Source organism: Solanum tuberosum, unplaced genomic scaffold (assembly GCF_000226075.1).
Source record: "Solanum tuberosum cultivar DM 1-3 516 R44 unplaced genomic scaffold, SolTub_3.0 scf00190, whole genome shotgun sequence".
In the NCBI taxonomy this organism is placed as follows: Eukaryota; Viridiplantae; Streptophyta; class Magnoliopsida; order Solanales; family Solanaceae; genus Solanum; species Solanum tuberosum.
Genome location: NW_006239114.1, coordinates 678,270 through 701,178, shown reverse-complemented (window position 1 = coordinate 701,178; position 22,909 = coordinate 678,270). Strand labels below are relative to the sequence as shown.

Below are 22,909 nucleotides of genomic sequence, written 5' to 3'. Positions count from 1 at the left end.
AGCTACATCAGAGTGATTTTGGTTTTGTTTGAAGCAGTTTCAAGGTTGAAAGTAAACTGGGTAAAAAGTAGTCTCTTTCTGATAAATGAGGTCCCTCAGATCTAGCAACTAGCAAATATATTGGGATGCAGAGTGGAGCATTTGTCTACCATATACCTGGGAATTCCCCTGGGTAGCAAACAAAAAACAATGGAGATATGGAATGGCATTCTGGTGAAAACAGAAAAGAAACTTGCTAGATGGAAGGCACAATAACTATCCCTAGGGGGTAGATTGATCCTCATAAACTCTGTTCTGGACTCTTTGCCAACCTATGTGATGTCCTTGTTTCCAATCTCAACAAAGGTGGTGAAAAAACTAGACAAGCTTAGAAGGAACTTCCTATGGAAAAGAAATAAGGAGGGAAAGGGTTATAATTTAATCAACTGGAAGAGTGTTCTTCTTAGCAGAGAAAGAGGGGGTTTAGGGATCAAAAATTTGAGGATGCAAAATGAAAGACTTTTGATGAAATGGCTATGGAGATACACTGAGGAAGATGCAACTCTCTGGAAGGAGGTTATAGTATCAAAATATGGAGAACTAATCCCTGGTGTACAAAAATCACTTCTGAACCATATGGGGTGGGGCTATGGAGAACAATCAGGAACCTATGGTCACAAATGGAAGGAAATATGTATATGAAGGTGGGTAATGGAAACAAAACTAAATTTTGGAAAGATGGTTAGATAGACCAAACGTCTCTTACAGAACTTTTTCCAGATTTGTTTCTAATCTGTGAGAACCCTAATGCTAGAGTGAGTGATTATTGAATAGAACAGGGATGAGACATATCTTTAAGAAGACTACTTAATGACTAGGAGGTGGTGAGGATGGCGGCCCTACTGGAAAAACTAGCTGGAATGATTATAACCACAACAGCAACAGACAAGATCCTGTGGAAACATAGTAAGGATGGAGTCTTCTCAGTCAACAATGCCTACAAAAGAGGAATACTGGGGACGATAGGGGCCCCAAAATATAATTGGAACTACTTTTGGAAGAGTGACATTCCTACAAAAGTAAAGTGTTTCACCTAGTTAATGATAAAGAGAGCATGTTTAACAGAAGAAGTTCTACAAAAGAAAGGCAGACAACTGGTCCCTAGATGTTTTTTTGTGCAACTTCACAGGGGAAACAAATAACCATCTCTTCCTGCATTGTAAGTTTACTACTCAAATTTGGAACTTGTTTCTCAACATCAAAAGCATGAAATGGACAATGCCAGAACATACATCAGATCTGTTGAGCTGCTGGATTAGGAGAGGAGGCAGTAAGAGTCAAAGAGATGGTGGAAGCTAATACCATCATGTGTATGGTGGTCAGTCTGGAAAAAAAGAAATGGAAGATGTTTTGAAGACAGATCCAATTCCATCCACAAAATTAAATGGAATTGTATAGTATCTCTACTTTTTTGGTGTAAACAGCTTTGTATAGATGATATAGACCAGATTATAGATTTGATAGGAAATCTGTAATTATCCATTTTTGGAGGTGGCCAACATACCCTTAATGCTGAAAAATTCAACTTTACCAGTTTAAAAAAAAAAGAGTTCCTTAGGCGAGCCCAACTTGGCTCGCCCTTTATCCTTTCGGGTCACTTTTGTTCCTTTTTCACCTAAAACTATAAATAGCTAGTTTGGGTTCATTTTAGACTTACACTATTTTGAATATTGATGTTGAAAACTGAAAAACTCATGTTTGAGTGTTGAGAGCTTGGATAAGCTTTTGTTGATTGTTGTTTAGAATCGTCAGTTCCTTGGGATATCGATTCCCTTGAGGTCGTCATAAGAGTTAGGTGCTATAGTTGGATTAACGAATCGAGGTCTTATGGTTTAATATACCCTTTGGTTGCTTTTTGTTTCCTGTTGCGTGTCTATTTATCTATCTTTACTTTCTTGTATTTTTATTTCCGCATTGTTTTGTGATTCCCTTTTAGGAATTTCATCAATGCGTCTTCTCTTTTTTGGCAACTCTTAAATTTCATCTTTTCACATGACATGTTTAAGACAACGAGATTGAAGAACATTTGGTTCATTCGACATATCCTTAGTTTAAGTTCACAAGATTTCAAAGTCTTCTTTACTTTCTTAAAATCCATTCCAAGTCAAAACAAGACAAAAATTAATATGGAGGGAGTAATTAACTTGAAAAGTTGCACCAATAAGAAGTTACAAAAACAAAGATATCTGCCAACAGGATGAGGGTCGTCTATCCTCAGATGGAGATTCCAATGGTTTATTATCCTGACCATGGTCATTTTGAGTAGATATATAAAATAGTAATTAGCCCAAAGCAGCCATGGAAAACCTTCTCACTTTCTCTTTCCTGTCTCTCAGACCATCAGTTAGTGCACCTAATATTCCAGAATTTGCCAGCGCATCCCCAAAAAAAGTAGAGTCACGAATCAACAAGCCAATACATGAAGCAAGTTTAACATGCAACAGAGATACCTTGGAGTCCCGAAATATTTTGAGTAGAACCAATACAATAGACCCATTGGTCAAGTGTATCAAATGAAACTGAAGGAATTGCATTTGAACCTTTATCTGATTTTCTGCTAGGTATTATTACAGGTCTGGCTGAGAGATCAAATAGATGCCAAATAATATCTGAAAAGTTCGTAGATGGTTTTGAGATATCAGAGAAATAATATTTTTATAAGAACTAGAAGAGGAAAAGGAAGAATGATTGAACTTCCACGTCAGATTATTGGTCAAAAGCACTTTCAAAACGCTTACCTTTAATGAAATTCCAAACAGTTATGCCAGCTATTTAACTTTTCCTTTGTTCACTTCAGGGCAAAAAGGAGGGAAGAGAGTGGTGAACTACCTGGGAGGAAGGTGTCTTTTATATATCACTCAATTTTCTTGCAAATCCAAAATCACACAGCTGCCAGGAAACAAATAGAACTCCAACGTCATATAACTAGTCAAAAGCATTCATCATTATGTGGAAAAGTCGCAACATAAATATCACCATACCTTTGCGATTCCATTTTCATCCAATAGGATGTTTGATAGCTTTAAGTCACAGTAAATTATTCCCTTTGAATGCAAGTATCTGGTATAGTAGACAAAATACCAAAAAAGTAATTCTTGCCAAAAACAACAAGTGTTACAAAAGAACAATGAAGGCTAAAGTTATTTACTTACAAAAGAGCTCTAACAAGGCCACAAGCAACTTCATGTATTGAATATTCAGGAAGCTTGCCATCCTTCAAGCAGAGATTAAATGATGTTAAAAATCTCCCAGGTGTGGTTTAAACTAACATACAGGTAAGATGATGTAGATACGAGTTGTGACATTACCAACTACAGTAAACTGGGGTCATTTTGACTACTCTTTAAATACAAATAAAAAGAGAAACCTATTTCTTTCACATCATTTTACTAGCATTAGAAACAAGTTAGTGCAAAGATTGAGAACCTTTATTTGTGAGAATACAAACAATCATCTCTATTAAACTGTTCAATCACACATGACACTGATGTCCTTAGTGCCTGTTTGGGAAATCCCAATGTAGGCATGCAACAAATTTACCATGGAAATTCAAAATCCCATGCCTCCACTAAAAAAAGACCAAGAAGAATTAGGGTGTTGTCACAAATTTTGGATGTTCGTGTCTAATGTCGGCATAAGGAATCCTATATTACAACACTGTATTTATACCACTGGAACAATGAAATGTATTTATAAGATAGCAAATCTGCCAGTGCTTACCTATTGCAACATACTTATGAGATTTCATCCAACACAATATTCTAAAACCAACCACAAGTGTGGAGATATTTCATACCTATGGATCGGTTGATTAAAAAATAACTCAAATAAATCTTCTTATTAAACACCAAAATGATCTTTACCATCGAATCGGGATTGAAGAAAAAGAAAGGAGTTACATGCAAGAGAGGAAAAAGAAATATGATCATTTGTTCATGAGACTTCAAATTTATGCCACGGAATAGAAACACTGTGTTTTGACTCATATAATTTCCAATAATCTCATAATTACAATAGTCACAAGCATCAACAATCCTTAACATCTAGAAATATGATGAGGCAAGTTGTTTTATAAGACCACGCTTACTAAAATCATATACATTCATTCTGAAGTAGTTTAGTTGCTTTTGAAGATTTGCAAGAACTACAAATAATGTTAAAACAATTGAGTACGCTGATCCATTAGCACTGTAGAATAGCAGGCACCATTAGAATTTTACCGCAACTCAATGCATATAACTTACAAGAAAACCTGTTGTAAGTAAACGGTTTCTAAAGTCCATACTGAAGAGGGTTCACGGATAATTACCCTGTAATATCACATTTTCCCTCTATATCAATTCCTCTAAAAAAGTTTACTACAATTAAAAATCAATAATATTATGAAGTTCTCAAATTTCTAAGAGAGCTATTGGGTAGCTAATATATTTTGCAGCTTGGTTCCCAATTAAATCGTAAATTCTCATCTTCCCAATATGGTGGCCTAGCAATCAAATAGATCAACTAACAGCTTGGGAACTAAGGTTCAAATTAATATGAGATAGCAATAACAAAATGAACATGCAATAGACTTGGAGAAAACTACCTTAAGTAATTTTAGATTCATCGATTTCCTCTTCATCTTTTTTAGTCACAGTGATGCTCTCCTAGCTCTCTATTTTCTGTTTATGGCTTTGAGCATATTTGGCAGTAAGTTCTTGTTCCTTCCTCTCAATGTCGAATTTATTCAAATTTCTTCAAACTCCTCATCACATTTTCAGCTCTTGACCTCTTTTTGCCTCAAGTTCACTTGGTTTCTTCAAATATCCTAAATCAACTTTCCATTTTATTTTAATGAAAAAATGAAAAAAACCACGTTAAAACACGAACTCTAAACTAAAGCAAGCCAAAATAACTACGAGAAGAGCCTCAAATGAGTGGAACTCCACCACTCATTAGCACCCCCAACTTAGAAACTTTGTTTGTCCTCAAGTAAAAAAAATCAAAAACACAAGAGGCTCTTATTTCATTACACACAACAAATCAATTTCCCTTTCTCAATTAAACACACAAAGGTAATGGCTTCGGTTGGTAATAACAAATATTCCACATGCAAACTTTTCACAAAAGAAATCCTCTCCTTCTCATGGAACATTTTCAAAAACCATTTAAGTGACAACCACTCAAACTCAAGAAATGACTCAACTCATTAACTCTTTCGTATGCTCACTTGACTCAATTAGGAATTTTCAAAATTACAACTTTTTCAACTTACATGCCATCACAAGAAAGAAGTGTCCCAAAACAACACACACATATAAACAAGATAATGGGGCAAAGATGCAACACTCACACTCACAAAGAATCATCTCATACACACATTTAAGTGACAACCACTCAAACTCAAGAAATGACTCAACTCATTAACTCTTTCGTATGCTCACTTAACTCAATTAGAAATTTTCAAAATCACCACTTTTTCAACTTACATGCCGTCACAAGAAAGAAATGTCCCAAAACCACACACACATATAAACAAGATAAGGGGCAAAGATTTAACACTCACACTCAAAAAGAATCATCTCATGTACACAAATGTCACAGCATAGGATTGCCCATATTTTTAATCAACATTGACTCACCTCCATTTGGTTAGAAATCTCAAAGGACTTTGGCAAGGTTGCAGTCTAAGCTTTGGGAAGGTAAGGATATTATTTAGGTATAAGTGACTACACCCTCCTTGATCACTACACAACAACTCATCATTTCCAACTTTCTCCACTTTTCTTCACCTTTCAAACCCATGCACATTCCACACTATTTTTCATTTTTCTTTTCTTATTTCCACTCTAGATGTCCCACATGATACCCATTTCAACTTTTGGAGGATTCAAGTCTCATTTATTCATTTTCTTTCTTTCTTTTCAAAGCCTTTTCATTCTTTAAGACTTTCCATCCATCCTTTAATTTCTCTATTTTTTTTATATTAAGCCCTTATGTGGTAAGCATCCCTTCAATGAATTTCCTATAACAACCCCAACTTAGACTTTTAGCCTCAACTTTCACAACCTCAAGTTCAAGGAGGAAAGGGTTCAAAAGAGGGTTACTTTTTCAAAAAGGATAAGGCTTGTAATGTGCTTGCCAATAAAAAGCATTAGGCTCAAAGGGGACAACTAAGGATATATTTAGTGCAAAGGTGGGATTTTTAGGCCAAGTGGACTTCAATAACATCAAAGAAAGCCTATGATCATTTCTCCAACCAAACTAAATCAAGCCCAACATTTCAAGACCAACTGGAAAAGTTCTAGGTGACAAAAGCAAACACAAGGCATTATCAACAACCCACCACACATGGCCTGCAAATCAATCAAGATGGTTCAGAATCTTACTTCCTTTTCAAAATACAAGTAGCATTGAACATTTTAACCGCTAACGATTCAAAATTCACAAAACGAGTTGTAAGAGTTGTCACAAAATCATTCATAACATGCTCAACCTTTTAAAAATAGAGAGGTATGCTCAAAATTATTCACATGCATGACTATGTTCTTAGCACCAACCAAGTCAAAACCTTCCTGAATAGACTACGATTTTTCCCTTATAAAAGTTAACCAATCCATCATCAGGCAACCTCATGCATATCTTCCGGAATGGTTACTCAAACTTCGCCCCAATCAATGCCAATCAAACAATCACAAGTAATCAATGATTTACCCTTAAGGAAGTCGTCACTCTCTATCCATCATTGGGTTTCATCAATTCAAATTTTATTATCAAAACAAAAACAAAGAAGATACAAACTACAAATCAAAAACTAGAATAGACCAATCCAATAACATATCAACAGAAACATCCACAATATCAAAGTCCGACAAGGGCACAACAATCCATAACAAAGAAAGAAAAGTATGCCCGAAAAGGAAACAATCACATTATGCAGAAACAATCAACAAAATGACTACAAGGGTGGCATCCCCATCTCAAAATGAGATTGTGTCCTCACTTGGGGTAAAGTAATCATCATATTTTTAGGCACATTTTTCCTATAGGAACCTGCTCTCCTAAAAAACACTCTTCCTCCTCAATTTCTGGAGCCATTTCTTGATCATTCGAATTGGTTTCGAAAGCCATTTTTAGTTCCAAAAACCTAAAAATGAAGCCAACATGTCAAAAGTTCTTGTGGACGCTTGAAAAGTGTATTATGAAGTATTTAAGCCAAACAAATCATCAAAAGAAGGTTCGAGCTAAGCTATGCGAAGCTACTATTTTGGGACTGCCATCATTGTCTCCTCCGTGTTCGCGGAGAAGTGTCGCGTTACTTGTCATTCTGAGTACAATTTGGCTGACCTACTAGTGGTTTATAGTAGGTGTCATCGTGACTTGGGAAGTCGGGTCATGACACAAATATACTTTAGTTGAGTTGGATATGAAATAATCCAACACACTATCTCCTTGTCTTTCTGTTAGATGTAGAGTAAGAGGCTCCATATATAGGTTATTTTTCCTATACGTCTTATTGGCTGTTTAATTTTCCGTTATCCTTGATTGCCCTAGTGTCAAGGCAGATTGCGTATACTTCCACCTCTTTAGGCATTGCTCATTCTTAAGGTTTGCTATTAGATATGGTATTCTAAAAGTTGTTGTTTGATACTTCTATGGTTTTCATCCTCTATAGAATATGGTGGTTTCCGTCTTACCAAAGCAAAAGAATAGTTGCATGTAAACTATAAACAACTGGAAAAGTTTGAGAACGCAAATGTCATTAGGAAGTCGTTTGATAGGAAAAAATGATCTTAGAAAATAGTAATTGAGCATAAGATGAAACTTACCAAAATTTACTGTAATGCTGAAATACTTGGTAGCCCCAACAACATGTGCCAAAGAACCTGTCAGAAAACTCAGCACCGATTCTGCACTCATAGCCTTCAAATTGATTAACATTTAAAAATGAAGTTTTAAGGGAGAGCTTCATGGTGGCAGAATATCGACAACCATAGTGCCTTAGTTCAAATTCCCAAAAAAATCACATATCCAAATACCTGAGAGAAGTACAAAGACCTCCCTGGATGGTCATGAAGACCTGCATAATTAACCTTCTTCACTAGTGGATGGGAAGATAAATATTCAGTAATATTTGTGCATTCTCCTGTAAGATTTTGAAATTATTTAGTTAGAACACTGTGATATGGTAGAATTTTACGAACCAACCTAACTTCTCAGCACAATATAAAGATGAAGATGCGGCAATATTCATGCTATAATCAAGAAAATCTATAGGTTCAAGAATAATAGATTAACAAAGTGCAAAGACCTCCCTGGATGGTCATGCAGCCCTGTATAATTGATCTTCTTCACTCGTGGATGGGAAGATAAATCTTCAGTAACTTTTTGTGCATTCTCCTGCAAGATTTATGAAACTAGCCAAAATTGATTGTAATGCTGAAGCCTCGGCAACATTCTTAAAGAGTAGCGCAATAACTGTCAGTAAACTCTGCACTGATCCTGCACCCATAGCGTGCAAATTTGATCAACATTTAAATAGTAAGTCTCAATTGAGAGCTTCATGGTGGCAGGATATCGACAACCATAGCGCCTTAGTTTAAATTCCCAAAAAAATCACTTGTTTGAATATGTGAGAGAAGTGAAAAGACCTCCCTGGATGGTCTAGAAGACTTGCACAAATGACCTGCACTCGTGGATGGGAAGATAAATATTCAACAATTTTTTGTGCATTCTCCTACAAGATATTGAAATTAATTAGTTAAAACACTGTGGTGTACCAGAATTTTACGAACCACCCTAACCTCTCTGCACAATATTACGATGAAGATACAATACTATGCATGCCATAATCATGAAAATCTATAGGGTCAAGAATAATAGATTAACAAAGGTGCATGAAGGCATATATGTTTCTAGAACGAGTGGTGGGACAACTAATTTCACCACCAAAATAAACAAATAAAATTAAACCTGTTATATTTCACTGCGAAGAGTCATTGGTTTGAATCATATCAAACAAAGCTAACAATCGAATGGCGCTAACCCTGGACCTTCAGCATTTTGTAGGAAGTACACCTCCTTCGTCAAGCTTGCCAAGTAGGAAAATTTAGGGAAAAGGGTCAAAAATACCCTCAACTTTGTTTTATTGGTTGACTAAGCCCTTGCCGTGAAAATGAAGTTAGGTTTACCCCTACCGTTACTAATTTAACCATATATACACCTCATTTGACGAAAAGTCCGAAATTGACTCAAATTAACCAATTTGAATTGAAATTACCCGATTTCCTATTTTTGACCCAAATTCGAATCCAACCCACAAACCAAAACTCATGAACAAATTAAATCCCAAAATCAATTTCTTCTTCTTCTTCCTCCCTGAATAAAAAAAAATATTTTCATCTCCTTACTCCATATAAACATCATACATTTGCAACAACATATATTCTTGTGAGCCAATATTAATGGTGGATGAGAGTGATGAGCAATTGAAGAAGACTATAAATGCAAATGTGGAAAATGGTATTTCTGCAAAATCTAAACTTGGTTCTTCTTCTAGTGATCAAGTTGATACACAAACCTCGGATTCATCGAATGGGGTTGAAGAAAGTGATGAAGAAATGTGGATGGGGCAGTGGAAACAAATTTCAGGTGATAAAGAAGTTAAATTTTCGCAAAAATTGGGCGTTCCTGTTGTTGACAATTACTAATGGTTTTTTGTTTGGTGAATTTAGAGAATTGGATGATCTTAGTATTTATGTTTGAGATAACTATAGTTCCATAAATATTATGTTCTAAACTTGCAGCAATTTCCAGTGATTAGTTCCAATTTGTGAATATTAACAGGGGTAATTGCAAGTCAATGATTAAGTGTTCATGTGTTATGGAATTTGTTGTAATGATTAAAATTTTGAATGCAGCAATAGGGATTTGATCCTCAAATAATAATAAAAAAATCTTCCATCCGCAATAAGTGAAATTTTTTTCATCTTCTTTAGATTTTCTTATTTTTGGAGATTGATTTGAATTTGTAAGGTTAGTAGTTGATTTAGATGATTTAAAATGATATATTTGTTTGGGTTACTTTTTTGTTGGGTCGGGTGTGGGTTAGAATAGGGATGATGATTTTTTTTTTTTTGGGTAATTTACTCTGATTTGGGATTTTCCGTCAAATGAGGGATACATATGGTGAAATTAGTAATGGTAGGGGTAAAACTAACTTCATTTTAACGGAAAGGGCTTAGTCAACCAATAAAACAAAGTTGAAAGGTATTTTTGACCCTTTTCCCAAAAATTTATAACCAAATTATCAGGACACTTGAGATGTTCAAAGAGATACAAGGCATCAGACATCACTTACGTTCATTACGCTAAACACAACTAACTAAAGATTATCAGATATAGACTTGTCAATGAACTGATTTCTTATACTTTACTTAACTTTATCAGCAACAACAAAAAGAATTCTTAAACTTCATGGCCAATTATGAGGGCTTCCAATGCATTAAGGAAAAAAATTTCAATGTCATGAAGTATTACACAAATTTGTGCATTATAGGTGTATAGGATGCTGCATAGTAGCTGAATGCATCACAATATCTACAAAACCATGGACAAGTAAGCTAACATCCGATGCATGTTATTTGAGAGTATTCCAGTTAGCGGAACAAAAAGTATTTGCAAAATACCTGCTTTGAGCTCCAAAGGATGAAACGGTACTGGGACACAGTATTGTTATCTACCAACATAAGATCACCATGTGCATGAGCCATCTTGGAAATTTTCTGTAATAAATCATAAAAGACAATAGTATGAGACAAAAACATCATTTTCTTTAGAAGATGAATCAATAAATACTATCTATGATTAATAGTAAAAGTTGAAAACTATACATGGACAATCTACATATGCCATTGTCAATCACCCACAAAAATATCACAAATTTGTTTATGAGTGTTGGTCACAAATTTTGTGAATGGTTTAATCACAGAAGCAACCTCATCTAAGTTAGTGGTATCCACTTGCCTATACAAATAAGATGACAATCAAGATTCTAATAACCTAATTGAAAAAAAAGATACAACGACAATAAAGATTCAAATCATTGTCCCCTCCGCGTTGGTGGAGGAGTGCTGCGTTACTTGACGTTCTGGGTAAGGGTTTGCTTACCTATTGGTGGGCTACAGTAGGTGCTATCGTGACTCGGGAAGTTGGGTCCTGACTCAAATATACTTTAGTTGAGTTGGATATGAAACAGTCCAACACACTATCTCCTCGTCTTTCTATTAGATTTAGAGTAAAAGGCTCCATGTCTAGGTTATTTTGCCTATGCTTCTTATTGGTAATTCAGTTTTCCCCTATCCATGATTGTTCTAGTGTCAAGGAAAATTGTCTATGCTTCCATCTCTTTAAGCATTGCTCATTCTTAAGGTTTTCTATAAGATGTGGTATTAAAAAAGAAACAAGGCATCATACATTATTTACGTTCAATCGCTATACATAACTAACTAAAGTTTTAAGATATAAATTTGTCAATGAACTAATTTCTTGAACTTCACTTAACTTTCTATCAACAATAACAAAAAGAATTCTTTAACTTCATAGTCAATTAAGTTTCAATTAGAAAATGTAATGAGGATAATCATCAGATTACCTGGAAAGGTAACTCCACCAGTTTAAGCAGATTTGCGAACTGTTGCAGAACCTGATGACTAGCAATCCTTCTTTTCAGTGAAGCGCACCCAAGAAGATGCAGAACAACAGGAAAAAATACAACTCTTAGAAGAATTTTGACTTGTGACGCTACTTATCTGCCCACGGCGTTTACCACCTTTCAGTTGCTGAATGTCCCCAGATATACACTCAAGTAAACTTGGTACTGTTGATGCGACAACCATCCCAAGTGCATCTAAACACTGCTTCACAACGACATTCTTCTCAACCAATCTATCAACGGTCGAGAGCAATTTAGCAATTCAATAACATAGTGGTAGCCACCTCTTCCTATTCATATAAAGTAGATCCACAAATATGAGTGCCTTTCCATTCAAAACTGCAATTCCCCGCAAAATTAGAGTCAACAGATACAGAACAAGATTCTTGTCTTCGACCAAGGCAAGAAGGTACCTTCCAACACTTGGAAGTGTATGACTTTTCAATTGTCAGCCAAGCAAGACCTTGTTGTCAGCCTCATGATCTGCTGCTTTCCAAGAGCCCGAAATATGTAGCATAGGTTAGTAATGACATCTTGGCTGGTGAAACAAGCTGACCAAAACCATCCTTGACTGGAGATATTTTCAATTGTCCTCAGAGCATAAACTTGAGTAATGTCATCCTCTTCGTTTCGTAGAAGTGATGAAACCAATGAAATTATTGGGCTTGTAACCTACAACATTAATATTTTCATAAAGGAATGTTAAGATAGGATGTGAGGCTTGGCAATATGTAAAGATAGTACATATTGTATGATTTTATCTTAGTTTTTCCACAACCCCAAGAGAAATATCTTAACACACTTGTTTATTTTACTGCTATATAGTGTTGCATTACAATGGAATTTCAATCTTATAAGTTCATCCAGTTCACTAATTAAAAGATAAATGGTTTTTAACCCATTAATAAGTATACCATTTATATCCTAGTGACAAGTTGCATTATTTCTCATAAGAGATGCATTGGTGCTAGAACTGCGTTTCTGACAGTGCCTATGCTTTTAAGTGATTGATCTTAGAACACTTAATACTTACAACCTAATTGCAATATAGCTTAGTAATTTATTGTGTAGAGGATTTTTAACAAATATAACACTCCATCCATTTCAATTTGTTTGTCCTACTTTCCTTTTTTGTCTGTTTCAAAAACAATGCGTCTTCTTTTTTTTGGCTACTCTTAGATTTAAGAACATTTGGTACATTCTACATATGTTTAGTTTAGATTCACAATATTCAAAAGACTTCTTTACTTTCTTAAACTCCATGCCAAGTCAAAACAAGACAAAAATTAATATGGAGGGAGTAACAAACTTGACAAGCTGCACCAATAAGAAGTTACAACAACAAAGATACCTGCCAACAGGATGAGGGTCAGTTGTCCTTTGATGGAGATTCCATTGGTTTATTATCCCGGGCATGCTCATTTTGAGTAGATATATAAAATAATAATTAGCCCAAAGAAGCCATGGAAAACTTTTGCACTTTCTCTTGCCTGTCTCGCAGACCATTAGTTAGTGCACCTAATATTCCAGAATTTGCCAGCTCATCCCCAAAAAAAGTAGAGTGAAGAATCAACAAGCCAATAAGTTAAGCAAGTTGAGCATGCAACAGAAAAACCTTGGAGTGACGAAGGATTTTGACTAGAACCTACACAATAGAGTCATTGGTCAAGATGTTGGCTGCATCAGCATTGCTGCTCAAAAAGCTCAAGGTATCTGATCACATTTTGCTTCTCCCATGAGGGAATATTCCCATTAATAATGATGATTCTACTATTCTTTTGCTCCTTTGAAATTTTGATAAAATTAGATAGTTGAGGTGGTGCGTAAAATGAAAGTGAAGGAATTGCATCTGAACCTTTATCTAATTTTCTGCGAGGCATTACAGGTGAGACTGAGAAATTAGATGGATGCCAAATAATATCTGAAAGGTTCATAGATGGTTTTGAGATATCAGAGAAATCATTTTTTATAAGAACTACAAGACGAAAAGGAAGGATGATTGAACTTTAACGTCATATAACTGGTAGGAAGGTGCTTTTTATATATCACTCAATTTTCTTGCTAATCCAAAATAACACAGCTGCCAGGAAACAAATAGAACTTTAATGTCATATAACTGGTAAAAAGCACTCATCGTGATGTGGAAAAGTCACAACATGAAGATCACCATACTTTCGTGATTCCATTTTCATCCAACAGGATGTTTGATAGCTTTAAGTCACAGTAAATTATTCCCTTTGAATGCAAGTATCTGGCATAGTAGACAAAACACCAAAAAATAATTCATGCCGAAAACAACAAGTGTTACAAAAGAACAATGAAGGCTAAAGTTACTAACTTACAAAAGAGCTCTAACAAGGCCACAAGCAAGTTTGTGTGTTGAATATTCAGGAAGCTTACGATCTTCAACCAGAGATTAAAAGATATTAAAATCTCCCAGGTGTGGTTTAAACTAAAATACAGGTAAGATGATGCAGATGCAAGTTGTTACATTACCAACTACAGTAAACAGGGTCATTTTGACTACTCTTTAAATACAAATAAAAAAAGCAAAAGAGCTCTAACAAGGCCACAAGCAAGTTTGTGTGTTGAATATTCAGGAAGCTTACGATCTTCAACCAGAGATTAAAAGATATTAAAATCTCCCAGGTGTGGTTTAAACTAAAATACAGGTAAGATGATGCAGATGCAAGTTGTTACATTACCAACTACAGTAAACAGGGTCATTTTGACTACTCTTTAAATACAAATAAAAAAAGAAACCTATTTCTTTCACATCATTTTGTTGGGACAAAAACAAGTTACCTTTATTTGTGAGACTACAAACAACTCTATTAAAGTTATCAATCGCACATGACACTGATGTCCTTAGTGCCTGTTTGGGAAATCCCAATGTAGGCATGCAACAAATTTACCATGAAACATCAATATCCCATGCCTCTACAAAAAAATTGACCAAGAAGAATTAGGGTGTTGTCACAAATTTTGGATGTTCGTGTCTAATGTCAGCATAAGGAATCCTATATGCCAACACAGTAGTTATACCACTGGAACAGTGAAATGTATTTATAAAATAGCAGACCTGCCAGTGCTTACCTGCTGCAACAAGCTCATGAGATTTCTTCCAACAAAATATTCTAAATCCAGCCACAGGTGTGCAGATGTTTCATACCTATGGATAGGTTGAATTAGAAAATATGTCAGAGAAATCTTCTTATTACACACCAAAAGGACCTTTACCACAGAAGCAGAATTGAAGAAAAAGAGAGGGGTTACGTACAAGATAGGAAAAAAATAAATCTCACCAGGAGTAGAACTTTAATACAGTTTCATGATCTATAGAATGAAGAATTCTGACCTGTAGCAAATGTAGCCATAGAAGAATAAGTACATGAATAGAGGAAACTGAAGGAAATAGATTTTAAGAAAAGAGGTTGGGGTTTTTGATCATTTGTTCACGAGAATTCAATTTTATACCACGGAATAGAAAGACTGTGGTATGACTCATATAATTTCCAATGATCTAATAACTACAATAGTCACAAGCATCAACAATCCTTAACATCTAGATATATGATGAGGCAAGTTGTTTTCTAAGACCACGCTTACTAAAAGCATATGCATTCTGAAGTAGTTCAGCTGCTTTTGAAGATTTGGAATAACTACAGATAATGTCAAAACTATTGAGTAAGCTGATCCAGTAGCGCTGTAGATTAGCAAGCACCAATAAAATTTTACCGTAAATCAATGAATATAACTTACAGAACAATGTGTTGTAAGCTGACAGATTCTAAAGTCCATACTGAGGAGGGTTCACGGATAATTACCCTGTAACATAACATTTTTCCTTTATATCTATTCCTCTAAAAAAGTAGACTACAATTAAAAATCAAAAGTATTATGAAGTTCTCAAATTTCTAAGAGAGCTATTGGGTAGCTAATAAATTTTGCAGCTTGGTTCCCAATTCAATCGTAAATTATCTTCTTCCCAATAGGGTGGCCTAGCAATCAAATAGATCAAGTAACAGATTAGGAACTAAGGTTCAGATTTCACAATAGACGATACTTGGTGATATCTTCTCATCTACCTAAACCTTGATGTGCATAGTTAAACAGATAGTAATATGTACTACAACATACGGTGGCCCAGATACTAATGTTATCAAGAGGATAAATTAGGCACTGCCACAGTTTTATCATCAGAGGTGCAAGAAAATACAGCTAAGGGTCCATCGAAAACAATCTAATCACTCTACCTCCAAAGGTAAGGATAAGGTCGGTTTACAGTCTATCCTACTCAAACTCCACTTTATGACATTATGTTGTGTACGTTGTTGTTGTTGTAGGTGAAATCAAATTCAAACGTGAAGCTCTAGTTCCCTCCGCCATATGTTTTTTCAAAATGAGAACCTTGTCAACAAAACATAAAATAGTAATAACAGAATGATAGGCAATAATCTTGGAGAAAACTACCTTTAGTACTTTCAGATTCATTGATTTTATCTTCTTCTTTTCCAGTCAGGGTGATGCTCTCCAAGCTCTCCATTTTCTATTAATGGCTTTGAGCATTTTTGGCAGCAAGTTCTTGTTCCTTCCTCTAAATGTTGAATTTATTCAACTTTTCTTTAAACTCTCATTGCATTTTCAGCTCTTGACCTCTTTTTGCCTCAAGTTCACTTTATTTCTTCAAATATCCTAAATCAACTCTCCATTTCATTTTCATGCCAACATGAAAAAAAAACACATTAAAAGCACCAATTTTAAACTAAAGCAAGCCAAAATAACTATGAAAAGAGCCTTAAATGAGTGGAAATTCCCCACTCATCATCACTCCCAACTTAGAAACTTTGTTTGTCTTTGGGTAAAGAAAATCAAAAACACAAAAGGATCTTATTTCAAGACACACCACAAATCAATTTCCCTTTCTCAATTAAGCACACAGGTAATGGCTTCGGTTGGTACTAACAAATATTCCACATGCAAACTTTTCACAAATGAAATCATCTCATTCTCATGAAACATTTTCAAAAACCAAGAATCATTTAAGTGACAACAACTCAAATTCAAGAAATGACTCAACTCATTAACTCTTTCATATGCTCACTTGACTCAATTAGGAATTTTCAAAATCACCACTTTTTCAACTTACATGCCCTCACAAGAAAGAAGTGTCCTTATACCACACACACATGTAAACAAGACAAGGAACAAAGATGCAACAGTCACACTCACAAAGAAGCATCTGATGCACACAAATGTCACACCATAGGCTTCCCCATATTTTCAATCAACACTGACTCAACTCCATTTGGTTCGAAATCTCAAAGGACTTTGTCAAGATTGTAATGTAGACTTAAGGAAGGTAAGGATATTATATAGGTATAAGTGACTACACCTTCCTTGATCGCAACACAACAACTCCTCATTTCGAACTTTCTCCACTTTTCAAACCCATGCACATTTCACAATATATTTCATTTTTCTTTACTTATTTCCACTCTAAATGCCCCACATGCAACCATTTCCAACTTTTGGAGGATTCAAGACTCATTTATTCATTTTCTTTCTTTCTTTTTTTCAAAGCTTATTCTTTCTTTAAGACTTTCCATCCATCCTTCAATTTCTCTCTTCTTTTTGGTTTTTTTTTTTACATGAAGCCCTCATATGGTAAGCATCCCTTCGATGAATTTCCATAACAACCCCAACTTAGGCTTTTAGTCTCAACTTTCACAACCTTAAGTTCAAGGAGGGTAGTTTTCTTTCTTTCTATTTCAAAGCTTATTCTTTCTTTAAGACTTTCCATCCGTCCTTCAATTTCTCTTCTTTTTTTCTTTTTGTTTTTACATCAAGCCCTCATCTAGTAAGCATCCCTTCAATGACTTTCCCATAACAACTCCAACTTAGCCTTTTAGCCTCAAGTTTCACAACCTCAAGTTCAAGGAGGGAAGGGTTCAAAAGAGGGTTACTTTTTCAAAAAGGATAAGGCTTGTAATGTGGTTGCCAATAAAAAGGATTAGCCTCAAAGAGGACAACTAAGGATATATTTAGCGCAAAGGTGATATTTTTAAGCCAAGTGGACTTCAAGAACATCAAAGAAAGCCTAAGATCATTTCTCCAACCAAACTCAATCAAGACCAACATTTCAAGACCAACCGAGCAAGTTGTAGGTGACAAAAGTGAAGACAACGCATTATTCAACAACTCACCACACATGGCCTGCAAATCAGTCAAGATGGTTCAAAATCTTACTTCCTTTTCAATATACAAGTAGCATTGAACATTTTAACCGCTAACGAATCAAAAGTCACAAAAAGAGTTGTCACAAAATCATTCATAACATGCTACACCTTTTAAAAAAACAAAGACGTATGCTCAATATTATTCACATGTATGACTATGTTCTTATTACCAACCAAGTCACAACCTTCCCAAAAAGATGACGATTTTTCCCTTAAGAAAGTCGTTAGCCAATTCATCATTAGGCAACCTCATGTATCTATTCGGGAACGGTTACTCAAACTTCGCCCAAATCAACGCCAATCAAACACTCACAAGCAATCAATGATTTACCCTTAAGAAAATCATCACTCTCTATCCATTATCGGGCATCATCAATCCAAATCTTGTTATCAAAATAAAAAAAAGAAGCTACAATCTACAAATTTAAAACTAAAATAGACCAATCCAACACAATATCAACAAAAACAACCACAATATCAAAGTCCGACAAGGGCAAACCAGTCCATAACAAAGAGAGAAAACTATGCCCGACAAGAATACAATCACCATATGCAGAAATAATCAATAAAATGACTACAAGGGGATAATCTCCAATTGAAAATGAGATTGTGTCCTCACTTCGGGCCAAGTAATCATCATATTTTCGGGCACATTTTGCCTATAGGAGCCTACTCTCATAAAAAATACTCTTCCTTCTCAATTTTGCAGTCTAATCTCTCAACCTCCCAAGGTAAGGATAAGGTCGGTGTACACTCTTCCCTCCCAAACCCCACTTTTATGAGATTATGTTGTGTACGTTGTTGTTGTTGTAGGTGAAATCAAATTTGAAACTTCAACAATCCAATTTCACTTCCCTAGAAAATTCTATACAAATTAAATTTAAATCTCAAATTACAATGAACATTCAAATATAAAAAACAAGGAAACTTTTTTCATGGGGTTTCTTACTTCAAGAACCTTGTTTTTCTGAGATTTATCCATACTTTTAATCACAAAATACTAGATTGTCTTCTTCTTTCTTCCTTTATATACAGTTTGCAAAAAGACAAAAAAAAAAAAAAAACTTAAATGACACAGTCAACCTAAAGCGCAAACAAAAGAAGAACAGAGAAAGAAAAAAACCATTACCAGTGTCTTCCACGGACAGAAACTTCATATATATGATACTGATTCATATTTTTTTCACTTGCTTATACAAAATCACTTAGCTAGGGTTTTTCCTCTTCTAGTCTGCAAAAAAAAAAAAAAAAAACTTAAACAACACGGTTAACCTAAAAACGCAAACATAAGAAAAACAGAGAAAGAAAAAAACCAATACTGAGTGTTTCTGTGGCCAAAAGCTTCATATATATGATACTAATTCATATTTTTCACTGGCTCACACAAAATCACTAATCTAGGGTTTTCCTCTTTTCCTGAATCTGAAATTTAAACTAATCAAAGAGAATACTGATGAATTTCATTCAAATCAATCAAAAATTAAAATCAAGAATTTCATTAAAAAAGGGCAAGATTTGTGAGGATGAGAGGAGAGTTTGTGTGCGCAACGGTCCGATAGGTATATTGAAATGAAATGTACTAAAATTTGCATCCATAAATACATTATTAGTTGATTAAGGTATAATATCTAATTTGAAAACAATTTTACTTCCTTTTTTTAGTTTTACGAGATAAATATGCTTTATATTATAAAAAAAAAGTTATTTTAGTTATGGGAAACTGAGCATGTTTTAATCAAATTTTTGAAATATGTTTATTTAAAATATATTTTTGACCAAATAGAATTTCATAACTATTTTATTTGGGGAGAGGGAGAAAGTAAGGATGGCAATTGGGTGGTGTGGGCTAGTAGTGGCAATTGGGAGGTGTGGAAGAGGTGGGGCGGTGCGGGGTAGGGGCGGGGGTGGGTTGAGAAAGTATGTCCAGAAGAAGGCAAGGCCAAAAGAGAAAGTATGTGATTATAAAGTGGGTTTAGAGTATCTAGCAATTTAATGACGCATACATTATAGGTTGGATTTGCAATAATACATTCATACTTGACATTTATCGGGTCAGCAAAATAACAAATTAAGGCTTTGTTATTTAGCTAGCGTTTGACCACAAATTTTTAAATATTTTTAACAAATATTTTTTGGTGAAGTTTCATCACGCGTTTGACCATAGATTTTGAGAGAAATATTTTACTTTTAAAAAAATATGAATTTAAACCTATAAGTTTTAGAAACTATTTAAAATACCCATGAGTTTTTATTATCATTTTATAATGAAAATATTAAATGAAAAGCCATGACAACGAACATAATTAACATGAATTTGAAAAAAAGAGGAAGAAAACAAAACGAAAATACCATTGATTTTATACAAAAAAAAAACTACTATTACTACATGTAATTGGAAGTACTTTCAGAGAGCACGTTCGGATAAAATTGTATAAAATATGCGGAATAAATTTTGTACAACAAACTAGGAATGAAATTTAGCCTTTATAAAATATTAAAACCTGGAATAATTTTTAAATTTTTATGATTCCAATTTTCCCATGTTTGGTTGGCTTAAATATTTTCCAAATCAACTTATTTTCCTCAAATTTAAGGAAAATGACTTCCCATCAAAAATTAAGAAAAACATTTTCCAAACTCTAATTCATCCTTCAATATTTTTTTCTTACCCTACCTCGTACCCTACCCACTATCCAAGAAAAATTAATTTTTTTAAAATTTTATTATTTTTAAAATTTCATATATTTTTTACCCCTACCCCCAAACCATCCCCCTCCCCCAAACAAAAAATTAAAAAAATATTTTAAATTTTAAGAATCTTTTACCTCACTCAACCCCTACCACCCCTGCCCTCTCCTCCCACAAAAAAAATTGTTTTGGTTAAATATTTCATTTCAAATTTTAAAAAATCATTTTTACGCTCACCTCCCCCCACCCCCAACCCCCACAAAGTTTATAAAAATATAGTTTGGTATGAAGGAAAACATTTTCAGGAATTATTTTCTAATTTTCCCATGGTTGGTTGGCTTAAATATTTTGGAAAATATTTTTCCAAATTAACTCATTTTCCTCAAATTTAAGGAAAATGACTTTCCTTAAAAATCAAGATATTATTTACGTTCATTACATAATACATAATTAATTTAAGATTTTCAGGTATAGACTTGTCAATGAACTGATTTCATAAACTTAACTTTATTAACAATAACAAAAAGAATTAATAAACTTAATCGTCAAGTATAAGGGCAGCCAGTGCACTCAGGAAAACAATATCAGTGTCACAAAGTATTGCACAAATTTGCGCATGGTAGGGTCTATAGGGTGCCGCGTAGAGAGGACTTCTTGTACCCACCGTAAGCCATATGGATGGATGCCATTCTTGACTTGCATACAACCCCTTGTAAACAAATATTGTGTGAAGGCTCATCCTCGGGCCTCAGTGAAGGCCCTTATTCAAAGAAGAGAATTATGGTAGTTGTGAGACTATTAGAATTTATATCCTTTTAATCCAATCCAAAGAAAATAGAAATATTATTTTTATAAGAAGTGGAAGAGGAAAAGGAAGTATGATATGAACATTTCCTACCTATTGTTGAACAATTCTAGAGTTTCACTATGAGTTGAGTTAGTAATTACAATCTGATAACAATAAATCAAATTTTGAAACGTATGCAAAATAGAGGAAAAACTTTTCTCCTCTAACAGAAAGTACACCAGCCATGAGATCACTATAACCAGATATGAAGTTAGTAGATGAATGCACCACAAATTCTACAAAACCACAGACAAGTAAGCTAACATTCAATGCATGTTATTTGTGAGTATTCCAGTTAGCGGAACAAAAAGTACTTGCAAAATACCTACTCTGAGCTCCAAGGGATGGAACAGTACTCTAGAGATAATGTTGTTATCTACTAGCACAAGAGCCCCATGTGCATGAGCCATCTTGACAATTTTCTGTTATAACTGAGAAGAGACAACAATATGATACAGAAAATCATTATCTTCTAAAGATCTATATATTACTATCAATCAGCAATAGTAAAAGCTAGAAATTGTACGTGTATAATCTACATATGCCACTGTCAATCACCCATATGAATATCACAAATTTATTTATTAGAGTTGGTTGGACCCTCCAGCCAAACATGCTCTGCCCATGGTTTAATCATAAAAGCAACCTCATCTAAGTTAGTGGTATTCACTCGCCTATACAAATAAGATAACAATCAAGATTCTAATAAACTAATTGAAAACAAAGTTACATCGACAATAAAGATTCTAATCACTATTCCCTTTGCATTGGCGGAGGATTGTTGTGTTACTGGATGTTCTGGATACGGGGTGGCTTACCAACTGGTGGCTTATAGTAGGTGCCATGGTGACTCGGGAAGTCAGGTCTTGACACAAATATTCTTTAGTTGAGTTGGATATGAAAGAGTCCAACACAGTATCTCCTCGTCTTTCTGTTAGTTTTAGAGTAAGAGGATCCATGTCTAGGTTATTTTGCCTATGCTTCTTCTTGGTAGTTCAGTTTTCCCCTATCCTTGATTGCGCTAGTGTCCAGTAAGATATGCTTCCATCTCTTTATGTTTCTGTTTCTTAAGGTTTGCTATTAGATGTGGTATTTAAAAATAAACAAGGCTTCACACATTATTTGCGTTCAATACGCTATACATAATTGACTAAAGATTTGTCACGCCTCAGATCTGATTAAGACGGACAGGCACCCGATGTCTAAATGGCTCGGGAGAACCAACTTACAACCTGCATTTACCATACATTTAACTATGATAGCTATGAAGCTATGACAAGCTTATATTCCCTGTAGCGATAAAACACCGACACAGACAGGCCTAAAACTCATGTACAACACTTGGCCGTTGAGGCCACAATTGTTAAGAGACAAGACACAACCAAACTTTATACATTAGTCTAC

The 22,909-nt window shown here is 34.7% G+C and overlaps 1 pseudogene; it reads right to left on the bottom strand.

The window, feature by feature from the left end:
• Positions 1-10,608: 10,608 nt before the first annotated feature.
• Positions 10,609-12,173, bottom strand: LOC102596020 (serine/threonine-protein kinase RUNKEL-like; annotated as a pseudogene).
• Between the last annotated feature and the right edge of the window lie 10,736 nt (positions 12,174-22,909).